This window comes from Hyperolius riggenbachi, chromosome 12 (genome assembly GCF_040937935.1).
Source record: "Hyperolius riggenbachi isolate aHypRig1 chromosome 12, aHypRig1.pri, whole genome shotgun sequence".
Classification (NCBI taxonomy): Eukaryota; Metazoa; Chordata; class Amphibia; order Anura; family Hyperoliidae; genus Hyperolius; species Hyperolius riggenbachi.
Window position 1 is genome coordinate 84,024,231 of NC_090657.1, and position 13,896 is coordinate 84,038,126.

The window sequence follows — 13,896 nt, forward strand, 5'->3', positions numbered from 1 at the left end:
CTATCTTATTTTTTCTGCCACCAATTAGGCTTTCTTAAAGTGAACCCGAGGTGGGTTCTAAGAACGCTAATTGCACACAGAGGCTGGGTCTACATATACTGCCCAGCCTCTGTTGCTATACTGATCTCCCCCACAGGCCCCCCTGCTCTGCTAACCCCCCCCCCCTTCATAAATCATACGCCGAGCTGTCGACAGGCAGCTGTTTACCTTGCATCTGTCACTCTCGCCGCTCCCCCGCCTCCTCCATAGCTCCGCTCCCCGCCTGCGTCCCTTCCCTCCAATCAGCGGGGAGGGAAGGGACGCGGGCAGGGACCGGCGCTATGGAGGAGGCGGGGGAGCGTCGAGAGTGACAGATGCAAGGTAAACAGCTGCCTGTCGACAGCTCGGCGTATGATCTATGGGGCGCACAGCAGAGCGCAGGGGGGCCTGTGGGGGGAATCAGTATAGCAACAGAGGCTGGGCAGTATATGAAGACCCAGCCTCTGTGTGCAATTAGCGTTCCTCGGGTTATCTTTAAGGTGGTACGTTTTACCAAGAATTTTTTTTTTCTAAATGCATTTTAATCTGAATATTAAGAAAAAAACTGAAAAAAAAAATTCTCAATTTTCGGCCATTACAGCTTTAAAATAATACATGCTGCCATAATTAAAACCCACACATTTTATTTGCCCATTTGTCCCTGGTATTAAATGATTTAAATTATGTCCCTATCACAATGTATAGCGCCAATATTTTATTTGAAAATAAAGGTGCATTTTTTCAGTTTTGCGTCCATTATTTACAACCTTATAATTTAAACAATATTAGTAATATAATCTCTTGATATGCATATTAAAAATTTTACACCCTTAGGTAACTATTTTTTTTGTTAAAAATGTTATTTGGGTTTTTTTTGGTGTGTGTGTGTGTGGGGGGGGGGGGGGGGTGTAAACCGTTAATTTTAATTGTAATTTATTGTGTTTTATGTGAAAAAATGTATGTACATATAGTTTTGCTATTTGTCCACTAGATGGCCACAGTGATTTGTTTTAATTCCCATCCTGTAAGCGAGCAACACGGACGTGACAATCACATCTAGGTGGCTAAAATGGTTAATTTATTCCGTCAAGTGCTCTCTAATTAGGGGGAATGTTGGCAATCTTTTCCATTGTCTGGTTTTCTTTCCATTATGAGGTTGAGGTGGCCATACACTTATAGATTTGCAGCAGATTCAACCATCAGATACATTTCTGTCAGATGCCTGTCAAGTCGAATCTGATGTGTGCCACACACTAGGAACAGATTTCCAATAGATTTCAGAATGAAATCTTATGAAATCGATCTAGATGCATTTTTGGACCATTAGATCCAATGCAACTCTATGGACCATCGATTTGCAGCCAGCAGCAGATCGACCTAGATTTTCCATCCAGTTAGATAAATCAAATCAGTTGAAATCGGCAGAAAATCGAACGATCAAATCTATTTCCGATCGATCAATCAATGGATTTGATGGCTGAAATTGACCAGTGTATGGGCCCCTTTTACAGTCATGTGATCTCTCATCCTTCTGATCCATTTCCTCTGCATATTGGATGACGGTCTACAGAGACACAAGGCCACGGTCAGCTGATCTAGTATCATCCTACCTGCTGCAGAGGCATGGGGCAGGGTTTTGTTTACAGCCTAGGTTCTCAACATGTGGTACGCGTACCCCAGGGGGTACTGCTGATGGTTCCAGGGGGTACTCAGGCTTGATATAGTTAACCAAGAATAACACATTTACAGTTTTAGAAATTGATACATCTTATTTAAATACCAAAATAGTATTTTAGCTAATTAAACGCAATAGTAAATGCTTGGAAATTGTTTAGAACCAATTATCATGTAATACAATTTAATATATATTTGTCAAGGGGTACTTGTGATAATGTTTACTGTGCTGGGGGTACTTCGTGAGTAAAGGTTTTTAAAAGGGTACATACCAATAAGATGTTGAGAAACACTGGTTTACAGTAACCTTTACAAATCGGGATATACTGTAGATGCGTATGATTATATAATTGTGGCAATACTATTAAGCAACCCAATGGTACAACAAACAGCATTCAATTTTCTCATTTATTATCCCCTCCCCCTTCCAACTTGGCAAATTAATTTGACCACACCCCTTTCAAACCTTATGTATGTTGGCCACACTAATTTACCACCACCCCTTCCAATCTGGTTTATTACTTGACTTAGTTTTTCCAGTCTGCAGGAGGGGGAGAGGGCGGTTGGGGCGGAGTCGCATGGGTGATAAAGGGAGTGCTTCAGCAGCAGGGATAAGTATGGTGGGTCTTTACCACTAGAGCAAGAGGGCAACCTGGCATTGGGGGGCGGGGCTGTTGCCAGCTCGTGTACACTAGCTCTGTCCCTTGCACGTGCTTCAGTGTAATTATATAATTACGTGGTGCATAATTAAGTCCGACGCTTTAAGCCACATAGGGTGATGCTGTGCTGGACCATCACTGGGTGGCAGTTACTAACTGGCTTTTACATCTGTTGTTACTCAAAGTAGGAGACCTCTCACTGCAGGGAGAAGATACCATCAATAAGCTTGGAAAATAAAAGGTCGTTTCACACCAAGAGCAATTCTGAAGAGATTTTCTGAACACCAGCGCTTTTCAGCATTTTGAAAAAGCGCAAGGAAAATTAAATACTATGGGCTAATTCCCAGTGGAAAGAATACATTTTATTAGAATTGCAAAAGCTCTGCATGTTGCATTTTTGGAGCTATTGTGATTATGTAACGAGTATAGGAATGCAAAAGTGCTGTAAGAATTGCTACAAAATCACTTGTGAAAAATCGCTATACAATCGCTAGTCCTTTTTGGTGTGAAACACCCATAACCGCTAGAGCGGCATTCCTGGCCTCTTTCATTATGCCTATTTTGTCAAAAACGGCCTTTGTCTGTCTGTATTGCATTCTATGTTGATGAATCAGTATTTCTGAACAAATAGAAGAAATGTATGAATGAGACCACAACTACGTTTATCTGCCTCTTTGCTTCTTCTCCCAGTTTCTGGTTGTGTGTTTATATTGTTAAATTTCCTGGTGTTTGTGTGTGTATATAGTCTGAACCGCATTAAGAAATTGATCAAGGAAATCAAAGCATTTCAATGTTAAGCATAAATACTTTCAGGCAGTTGTGTAGTCTTCACAGCATCCAGATCGGAGTAGCCTCCAGAAACGAGCGATGCAGTGATTAAGATTCAGAGAAACCTCAGCAGGATGGATTGTGGGAATATAGTGTTTAGATATTCAGGTACATTACCAGAATGTCTTCATGTATTTGAACCAGCATGTCCCATGGCACTTTTACAATTACAGTTGTCACAAAGTATGAAACCATTGCATGATGCATGTTAAGGATACTTATGCCCGAAGTCCCACAACTGTGCTTTAAAGGGACACTTAAGCCAGAAAAAAAAGTTTTACTCACCTGGGGCTTCTACCAGCCCCCCTGCAGCAGTCCTGTGCCCTCGCAGCCACTCACTAATCCTCTGGTCCCCCGTTGCCAGCTAGTTTCGCTTTTGCCGACTGGCCCGTCAGGACTGGCCATGCGTAGCTTTTTCCGCATTCCCGACTGCAATTGGCACTATTGCGGGCTGCAACGCGTACAAAAATACGCGTTGCCACATTACGAATGCATAGATATGCGGCAACGCGTATTTTTGGATGCGTTGCGGCCCGCAATAGAGCTAATTGCAGTCGGGAATGCGGAAAAATCTACGCATGGCCAGTCCTGACGGGCCTGTCGGCAAAAATGAAACTAGCTGGCAGCAGGGGACCAGAGGATTAGCAAGTGGCTGTGAGGGCACAGGACTGCTGCAGGAGGCTGGTAGAAGCCCCAGGTGTGTAAAACTTTTTTTTTTTCCTGGCTTAAGGTTCACTTTAAGAAAAAGAGACTCAACGTGATGTGGTGGTTAGCACTTTCGCCTTGCAGCGCTGGGTCCCCGATTCAAATCTCAGCCAGGGCACTATCTTCATGGAGTTTGTATGCTCTCCCCGTGTCTGCGTGGGTTTCCTTCGGGCACTCCGGTTTCCTCCTACAGCTCCAAAACATACAGATTGGTTAACTGGCTTCCCCCTACGATACATATGCTACACAATACATACATAGAAGTATGACTATGGTGGGGATTTGATTGTGAGCACCTCTGCCGGACAGTTAAAGCGGATCTGAGATGAAAAACTAACTAGAACAAGTAATTTGTCTATATATCTTATCTAAAGTTTAGATAGTTTACACAGCAAATGTAGCTGAAAACAGCTTTAATAGAATATGAATTTTTCTTCCTGTGACACGACAGCAGCCATGTTGTTTGTAAACATTACACAGAGGCAGTCTTATCTGCACCTTGAGCAAAAAACCTAATCCCCCCCTCCTCCCCGCTTAAGGCCCATACACTCGTCGGATTTTTGCGAATGACCCGTCGTTTGAACGTTTTGTCGTTCCGTCGTTCGCAGGTCAAATCCGGCATGTGTACAGACTATCATTCGGGTGATAAGACTGGTTTTCAGCGATCCGCCCGGCGGATTGCTGAAAACCAGTCTGATCACCCGAACGATAGTCTGTACACACGCCGGATTTGACGTGCGAATGACGGAACGTTCAAACGACGGGTCATTCGCAAAAATCCAACGTGTGTATGGGCCTTATCTCTGAAATCTCTGGCTAGTAATACCTCCCCCTGCCCAGACTGAGCTCCCATGAGCCCTTGCTACTGTCTCAAAGTGCCTTGGCTCTCTGAAAACCTGTGGGCGTGGCTTGTTTAGTTTATAGGGAATTAGTGTATTAAAAGAAAAACAAAAAAGTATTTGGCTTGGGGAATGCCCTATAAACAATAGGAAAGGAACACAATTATGCAATGAGTAAAAATTAATCTCGGATCCACTGTAAGTGACAATATACTCTGTACAGCACTGTGGAAGATGTCGGCGCTATATGAATACCAAATAATAATAATAATGTATGTGCGCTGTCTCAGCACATACATTTTATCGGATGTTGTGCAAATTAATGATGTACTATTTGCATAACTCACTTTATACGCACAACTTGTGTAGCTTGTATGACACGCATTATACAAACTGCAAAACACGCCTTATGCAATTTGTGTGATATCCGTAACATGTGCTTGGCTAATAATGTCCATTGTTTGAAACATTTTACTTTCATGCTATGTTCTGCGGTATGAGTGATTTGTATTTTTCTCTTCTCTCACACGCTCATATAGTTGATAAAAGTATTTTCTCAATCATTCATTTAATTTTTAAGCAATCAATAGTAATAAATTACACAATTTCATTGTACAATTAATACAAACCGTTCTGTTAGCTCTCTTCATTCCCAGCTGTTTGCACCCTAATGGTAGCACAGCCTCATTTATAATTCATATACAATTAATACATCTTCTATCCATTTCATTTACTGAGCATCAGCTTAATAATTTAATTGCCATCATATGATGTAGTGTTGTATGTATAGATAGACTTTTGCACTTTAGCACAGGGCGCTTCAGCACGATCACTAGAGATGGCCCGAACAGTTCGCCGGCGAACGGTTCCAGGCGAACTTTGGGTGGTTTGCGTTTGCATGCGATTGCAAACTTTCCCGGAAGTTCGGTTCGCCCCCATAATGCTCCATTAGGGTCAACTTTGACCCTCTACATCAGTCAGCAGGCACATTGTAGCCAATCAGGCTACACTCACTACTGTAGCCACTCCCCCCCCCCCCCCCCCCCCTTATATAAGGCAGGGAGCGCCGGCAATTACACTCACTCGTGTGCCTGCTATAGTGAGACAAGGGCAAGCTGCTGCAGACTGTTTCTCCTAGGGAAAGATTAGTTAGGCTCTTGGCTTCTTAGCTTACTCCTGGCTGATTCTTATTGCTATAATAGCACCCTACAACTGCTCTCTTGAAAGCTAATCTTGTTCTTATGATCTATTTGTTTTTCTGTGTGCCCCACTGATCTAACTGACACTTGTGTTGCATAGACAGCTTTCGTAATTCATACTGTGTGTGTGCCACTGCCCGGCCCAGCACATTCAGTGACTACCTGTGTGTGTGATAGGCAGCTGCACATTGTAATACCCATTACTGCATATACCAAGCTGTTGTGTTGAGTGAACCCACCTCATCACTGCATATACCTAGCTGTTTTGTTGAGTGCTAATGCGCGCGCATCTCCGCATAAATGACTGAGTGGAGCTCCGCCATCAATCATCCAGCAGCGATCGTCTAATAAACCAGTACAGCGCTGCTATCTAAGGCAGCGCTATGCGACACGGCTGTCACATCCATTGGCTCAGGGGTGATCCGCTGCCATAGGCTGAAGCCTATGACAACTGATCACAGTGATATGCTGGCGGGGGGAGGGAGTGATAGGCTGGCTGGGAAGAAAAAAAATTAAAAAATAAAACAAACAAATATTTATAATCACTTGTGTGCAGAGTTGTGTGGCCCTGCAGCGAAGCCTTAAAGCCGCAGTGCCCCTTTTTGTGAAAAATGGCCTGGTCATTAGGGGGATTTAACACTGCGGTCCTCAAGTAGTTAAAGAGGATCTGTACTAAGAAAAAACGCCTCTGGGAGTTACTCGCCTCTGGAGGGGGAAGCCTCTGGAACCTATCAAGGCTTCCCCCCTCCTCCTTCCCATGGTGGTCTCGCTACAGGTCTAGGAACGGCGGGGATGTAATTATTTACCTTCCTGGCTCGAGCGCAGGCGCAGTAGCGGCTTTCGGCTGCGAAATAGGCGGAAATAGCCAAACCAAGTCGGTCCTCTCTACTGCGCAGGTGCAAGTCTCCTGTGCCTGCGCAGTAGAGCGGATCAGACTGCCGATTTACGAGTGGAGAGCTGCAACAGCGCCCCCCGCTGGAACAGGGAAAGGTAAATATTGCACAGCCTGACAAATTGTCGGCTGTGCTCTCCGTGGGCCAGAGTGAGACCGCCGTGAGAGGGAGAAGGATGGGAAAGCCTCGATAGGATTCAGAGGCTTCCCCCTCCTGAGGCGAGTACCCCCCGGGGGCATTTTTTCTTAGTACAGAGTCTCTTTAAGAATCCAGCACCAGCTTCCACTCTTGCTAGGTGTGCAGTTCTTTTGATGGGTTACATAAAAAGTGGACTTGTAGTTTTGTAGCCATTTGTCCCTGTCTGTGTTACCCTTTTATGACACCGGTATATCATTATTCAAATGTATTTCATTGTATCTCTGCTTATCGCTGATCTGCAGGAGCAGTAAAATGTCTTCCAGCCAGGCTATGTGTGTGTTTGTCGATGACGGGATAAAAAAAAAGCAATGAAAATGAGTTTCATAATCTGCAGCTAGAACATTGCGTTCATCTGAAGCTAACTAATGGATTGAAAGTGACTGTATAGTTTACAGAAAAGGACTGCAAATCGAAGACATCTCAGTATTGCACCAGGATCAGTCTGTGTTGACAGGAAAGCTGTGTAATGTACATAGATCAGTAACTATATTGTACATACGTAACAAAATGCTTAAAGAGGAACTGTCGCGAAAATACTAACATTTAAAATGCATACAAATATGAAGTACGTCTCTCCCAGAGTAAAATAAGCCATAAATTACTTTTCTCCTATGTTCCTGTCACTTACAATAAGAAGAAGAAATTCTTTATTTTTGAAAGCACTTAGTGAATGGAAATTGCTCTGTCCAACTACCAAAATAGTGTACAGCGAGCAGGGAGGCGGGCTAGCATCTTTTTATAAATCTTTTTCAGGGAATGTCTTTATAAAGAATAAAGGCCATGCTGAGAATACCCCATGGAGAGATGGACTAGCCCAAAACCTGTCGGTAATGTCAGATTTCTACTACCTACTGTGAGTGCCAGCAAAATAGAAGTAATTTATGGCTCATTTTACTCTGGGGAAAAATGTACTTCTTATTTGTATGTGTTTTTAAATTTTAAGATTTTCGTGACAGTTCCTCTTTAAGGGCTGCATTCTGGCGAATGATTGCTCTACAGACTTGCAGTTTGGCCGTAGCCGAGCCGTATGTTCTATTGAACAGAGAAGGTTATGGGAGCAACAGGTGGCAAATGGGTAAGCTTCATCCTAGTGCAATGCTACCTGATCTCGGGGGCTGGGCAGATCAGATAGCCGCAATCCCCACCACTCCTGTGCCCCGCGCTGTCTTACTTTAGATTATGTGACCCCTGGGGTCACGACGCTGGAAGAAGCTGCTCTGTGGCTCACACACAGAGTAACAGGCAGGGGGAGTGGCCAGGGGGAGGCCTGCATGAATGGCCCTAGTGGGTGTTTAAGCAGGGCATTTACTCTCTCCTCCCTTAACCTCGAGATTAGCGACAATCGCTTGGCTCCAATTTTAGGGGGTGATAGACCGGCGGTGGCGGGACACAGAGGCATGTCCTGCAGCAGGGAACATGCCTCTGTGTCCCATCCGCACTGCCTTGGGTGCACTTCAAGGAATTATTAAATGTACTTCTTTTGTTAGGAAAATTACACTTGAGTGGCTCATATGAAATACTTGCAAGTTTTCTTAAATGATTAAGTGTCCTCTTTTACTTACCTGGGGCTTTTTCCAGCTCCTGTTGTCTTGTAGGTCCCTCGCTGTCCTCCTGGTCCTCTTCCTTGATCCACTGTGTAGCTTGGTGCAGTGCACAATTTATCCGCACACTCCTTGATCACGCTTCCATGGCCATGAGTATTCTGCTCACAGAACACTCCTAGCCACGGGAGCAGAATCAAGGAGTTGAGCCACTGGGCCAGTACATGTTCGAGTAGTACATAATGACATAACAAGTCGCACACTGTACCGGGCTGCACAGCGGTTCATGAAAGAGAACCAGAAGAACAGTGAGAGGCCTACAAAACTATGGAGCTGGAAGAAGCCTAAGGTACGTAAAAAGGGGTCACCTTATTTTGAATCTGGTATCCTTTAGGTGTGAATTTTGTAAGTCAAAAAAGCCTCTGGGTTTTTAGTTGTGTTGTAATGAAAAGAAAACAACTCTTCCTCTGCTACACCTTTCCTTGTCTGTGGTCCTCAAGGCTCAGTCTTCAGTCCCACAATATTTTTTTCTTACTCCTTTGGTGAATGTTGTTGTTCTTTAAGCCTCTAATTCCATTTATACGTAGATGACTCACAGATTTGCCTGTTGACGCCCAGCCAGTGGCATGGCTAAGGAGCTATATACCCCCCGTTTTGTTCAAGTTTTTTACATTGGACCCCTCAAGATACATAACAATTGAAATGGGGAACCAAAATCTGTCACAGACAGTATCAGGGAGGTTTAAACAGTTTTATGATCACGATTAGAAGCAGATATTGAGGTGATCATTGTCACTATAGTATCAATGAAGAGCAAATGCAGCAGTTGAAGGAAGGCCCCTAATGGTTGTTGGGGGGGGGGGGGGGGGGGGGATGTGGTTAAGGTAAGCCGTGGGGCTCGGTGGTTCAGTGTGAAAGTAGGGTTATTTATAAATAGTGAAGTTGAAAAAATTAATTTCAGCTTCACAGGGCACCCTTTTTATCCTTGGTATTCTTTTTTACATAGACCCACCGCCTGATTATACCCAAGAGGCCTGTGTTGTTTCTGTGGCTCTGCCTCTGACACAGGAGACCTGGGTTCGAATCTCTACTCTTCTTGCTCAGTAAGCCAGCACCTCATCAGTCAGGAGTCCATGGGCTAGACTGGCTAACGCTGCTGCTGCCAACTGAGCACACCCTAGTGGCTGCGGTTCAAGCGCTTTGAGTCCACCAGGAGAAAAGAACAATATGAATGCTCTTTGTCTTGTCTGTGAGGTGAGGAGGAGGGATAACAGGGTAGCACACAAAGGAGTGGCAATCTTTGGTGGTTAGAGATCTGGCTTGCCAGATCTCTAAGTGGGCCTGGGACAAACATGCTGGATTCTTGACAAAGACAGCACAGAAGGGCTTCCTTGGATGAGTTGCATCTAGCACTAGTAAGAGGATTCATTACTGCATCCTCTAACTCCCTTCCCCCTTTAGGTTCGGCTTTATAGATCAGGACCCTCTCTTCTTGTATCCAAAGCTAGGTACTCACACTCACTCATAATCAGCCCATTGGAAAACACTGCAGTGAGCAAGCGGTGTACACACGTCCCATGGCTAAGGCCAAGGAACCAGTCTTTTTCTGTGGAGAAGTGAGGTGGGGCAGATGATGAAGCAGCTTTTGGTGGGTGGGGTGAGGGGGAGGGGGGGAGCAATGGGATTGGGCATCACTTGAATCTTTTATATGGGGTTGAGGGACACCTGTACACTCTAGATTCTCAGCTGGGAGGATCCCACATGGCCCCCTCAGCTGAGTGTCAGCTAGCATATGTACTTTGCTTTATTATGTTCTTTTTCTTAAGAATATGTGCAATTCTTACCCAAAAATATTTACTATTCAGCACTGCATAATATGCTAACATTTTATACATGAAGAATAAAAATAGTTACAGCTCCACAGCGTACATTAGTACTCATAATATATATTAGTGGAAAGAGCGCCGAAGTATGATTGAGACTTGCCTACTAAAATCTAAACGACTTGTTTAATATAGAATAAACCTAGAATATTTTTTAGTTACAAACACTCCGATCCATTCTGACATCTAACCTTGCTATGACATTTACCTTTTTGACTACAGGTGGGTTTTATATAGAATCACTCGTAGTATGTTATGTTTTGCCCAATTTTAGAATAAAAATCGTAAAAAGTTTAATGGAAAAATACAAACGAACTACATTTTAGCACTAAAATGGATGTGTACAGGAAAAAACCCACAATAAAATTATTTTTAATCCCAATAGTATTTAAATCAGTAGTGGACGTGAGGTTATGAATGATGAATTGAATTATGGAACATTCCAATGTTAAATTCTCTAATTTCTTCAGTTGTGTGAATGGAAGTATCATATTTACGCTGCATTTACTGTAGAAGAAACGGAATAACCTGTAATTTAATATTTGCGATATTAGGATGATTGACAGGTTGACAAAGAGCATGGTAAACTGTTAAGATAAGTGCCACGGCCGGAAATTCTCAAATACCCCCTTTCTTCCTGCTTGTGTTAATTTCTCATTAGTTGAAAAGCTCTCTTAGAATCACAAGGTCTCAAGGTCCACCTGTGCGTCTGCTGGGAATGTGATACAGAATACATTCAGCGGCACAATTTGTACAGGCACATACATGGGCAGCTTTCCCAGAATAGGCGGTTCATGGTCTAGACTGGCTTTTGTCCACAAGGCTGCAGAATGTTCCGAGCTAGGCATAGTGCTGGGCACAGAGTCTGACTTTGTGGCGGATTCAGTTCTGAAGATGTTTGCGAGACAGATGTGTGTTTCAATGCAGTGCTTTTGTGTAATACCTAATAGCTATGACATTAGTCTCATGATTGCTACCAACCTTGCAGCACACTTTCCATTATGATTTCCCATACATCGCTTGCTTAGCGCACTCCTTTGTTTTGCAGTTAGTCACGTGGCCCTCATCAACTGCATATTCTTCTGCCGCCTCAGTTCTGATGTGACACCGTCATTTGCTAATCTAAAGTGCTGACAGTGTGGGAAAGGGAGTGATAATTAGTATACCTATTGGAATTTACATTCGTAGGAATTCGTGCTGGACTAACTCGCCTGACAACAATGAAGGCAATGGAACTGTCTAAGAATATTTGTTTCTGTAACCTTTGGCCAGCCTTGTCATTCTTAACCTAAATAATTTACCTCACAACCATTACAGTTTCTAAAAAGGAATATTATGCACCACCTTTACCCAGCTCTAAACAGAATGCACGCCCAATATTTAAGGTTTTTTACATATGGAAATCTCTTTATGTATACACTGCTTTGTTTATGCCAAGCTATGCAACTAATGTGTTGCTAATATTTTAGTCAATTTCACTTAAAAATTGACTCAGCAGCACTGAAAAGGCTTTGTGTTTCTTTAACAGTTTCACAGCATCAGAACTTTGTTTCTCTTATCCAAGCCTCATTTTTAGCTGCACAGAAGAAAACTGCCCGGGCTTTTTTCCCCTGATGCTGTGCAAAGCATGATGGGATTTCTGATGTTGTTGCTCTAGTTCTGCTGTTTTGGTGCAAATTTTTTTTTTTACATTTTGAATTTGACATTTGAAGCCTAGCGTGTGCAGCTGGGAGGGGTAATCAGGACACAGGACAGTTGGAACTGTGTCTCCTGCTCCTTGTCGCCTCCTTTCAACCAAAAAGATGGCTGCCCCCATGAATCACAAACATTTGCCTGTTCTTTTAAAACCGGGTGGGTAAAAAATTATATTACAAAACAGGTTCAACCGCGCTTTGGGCATAGATTACAATCTCAATTAGTGGAGCGCAATGCAAAAAGTCACTTAAACTTCAAAATTCCAATATGATACAATCGCGCTACAATCCCACAGTCCTTTTAGATGAAGACGACCTCCAGGGCTCACCCAGATCTGTCCATCCAAATCCACTGTGTTATCACTTTAAGAGATAAAAGAGTTCCATAGCATAATACTGTAAAGCTCAGATCATATCCTTCACCAACAATATACACCAGGTGGATTCCTCTCCCTTTTAATGGTCACCAAGTGAGTATAAGGCTCCCCCCCGAATAGCCCGCACTCACCCAGTAAACCTCTTCACTAAGAGGTATGCATAAACGCTCAGAGGGGGCACAATATATCCTTCATTAGTCAACTTTGCATCCAGGGAGGGGGTCCGTTACAGACCTCAGTAATCCAATCACTAGGACTCGAATTTAAAATAGTGAAGTACAGTTTAATAAAAATATAGGCCAGCGGTATTGCACTTACAGAATGTCGGAAGTTTATGCGCATATAACAAGTTGTGTTCCCGGGACACCGCTCTCAATGCCTCCACCTCCGCCCGCTCATAGCAAGTCAACCCACGCTGCCGCAAATGGATCCCTCTCCTCGCTCCTTTCGGGCTTCGCCCTACGCGTTTCGACCCGGAAGTCTCATCAGGGGCTACTGATTGGCTGCGAGGTGAGCCTTTTTAAACCCCTTGCTTAACTTTATTAATTAAAATTGTACGCACAGACATTACAGTACCGAGCAACGCCTGTCTGCGCCCCCCGCCCCTTTCATTACAAAAATGACTGCAATACTCAATACCTCCATCTGCGCCTCCCCTATGGAGTTAAGCTGTAGTACCAGTTTCCACCTGTCTGCGCCTCTCTTAGGTTTATAGGGCTGCAGTACCTGAATGTTTCAGTCTGCGCCCCCCAGCCCTTTCAGGCTGCAATACCAGGCAGTATTAGTCTGCGCACCTCTCTCTCTCTACTTCACAAAGGATCTCATACTTCCACGCACCAACCCCTGGCGCACGCCACAGGGTGAGCACGGATAAGAATCACTGATCCATATTACCCCGTAGGATACTGAGTAAAAACTGTAAAAGTTCAAAAATTCAAAAATAAAAAATATTAGAAAAAGGCATAGCAGATTCAGTAAGAGCGGTCCCCCTTACATGTCAATCATTGTTTATGAAACAGTTCAGGTCTATATCTACATTCATCCCACCTGGGTTTAAACTCCCCAGGTCATAAATCCAACGTGTCTCTAACTTAGAAAGCTCTCTGACCCTATTACATCCTCTCCATGATGGTTCCAATTTATCTACAGCACAATATTTCATACCAGTCGGATCCTGATTATGGCAATTTTTAAAATGTAAGGATAAACTATGTTTTTCAAACCCTCTCCTTATGTTATACACATGTTCTGAAATGCGTTGTTTAAGGGGTCGGGTGGTGCGGCCCACGTATTGTAGGCCGCATTCACACCATATCACGTACACCACATAAGCGGTATTACAGGTCATAAACGACCTTAGTTTGAAAAATCTACCGCTTACGTGTGAT

At 43.6% G+C, this 13,896-nt stretch overlaps 1 protein-coding gene across 1 annotated transcript in view; it reads left to right on the forward strand.

Annotated features, from left to right (window-relative positions):
• RND2 (Rho family GTPase 2) overlaps nt 1–13,896 on the forward strand; it is a 215,223-nt gene that overhangs the window by 142,039 nt on the left and 59,288 nt on the right. The window lies entirely within an intron of this gene.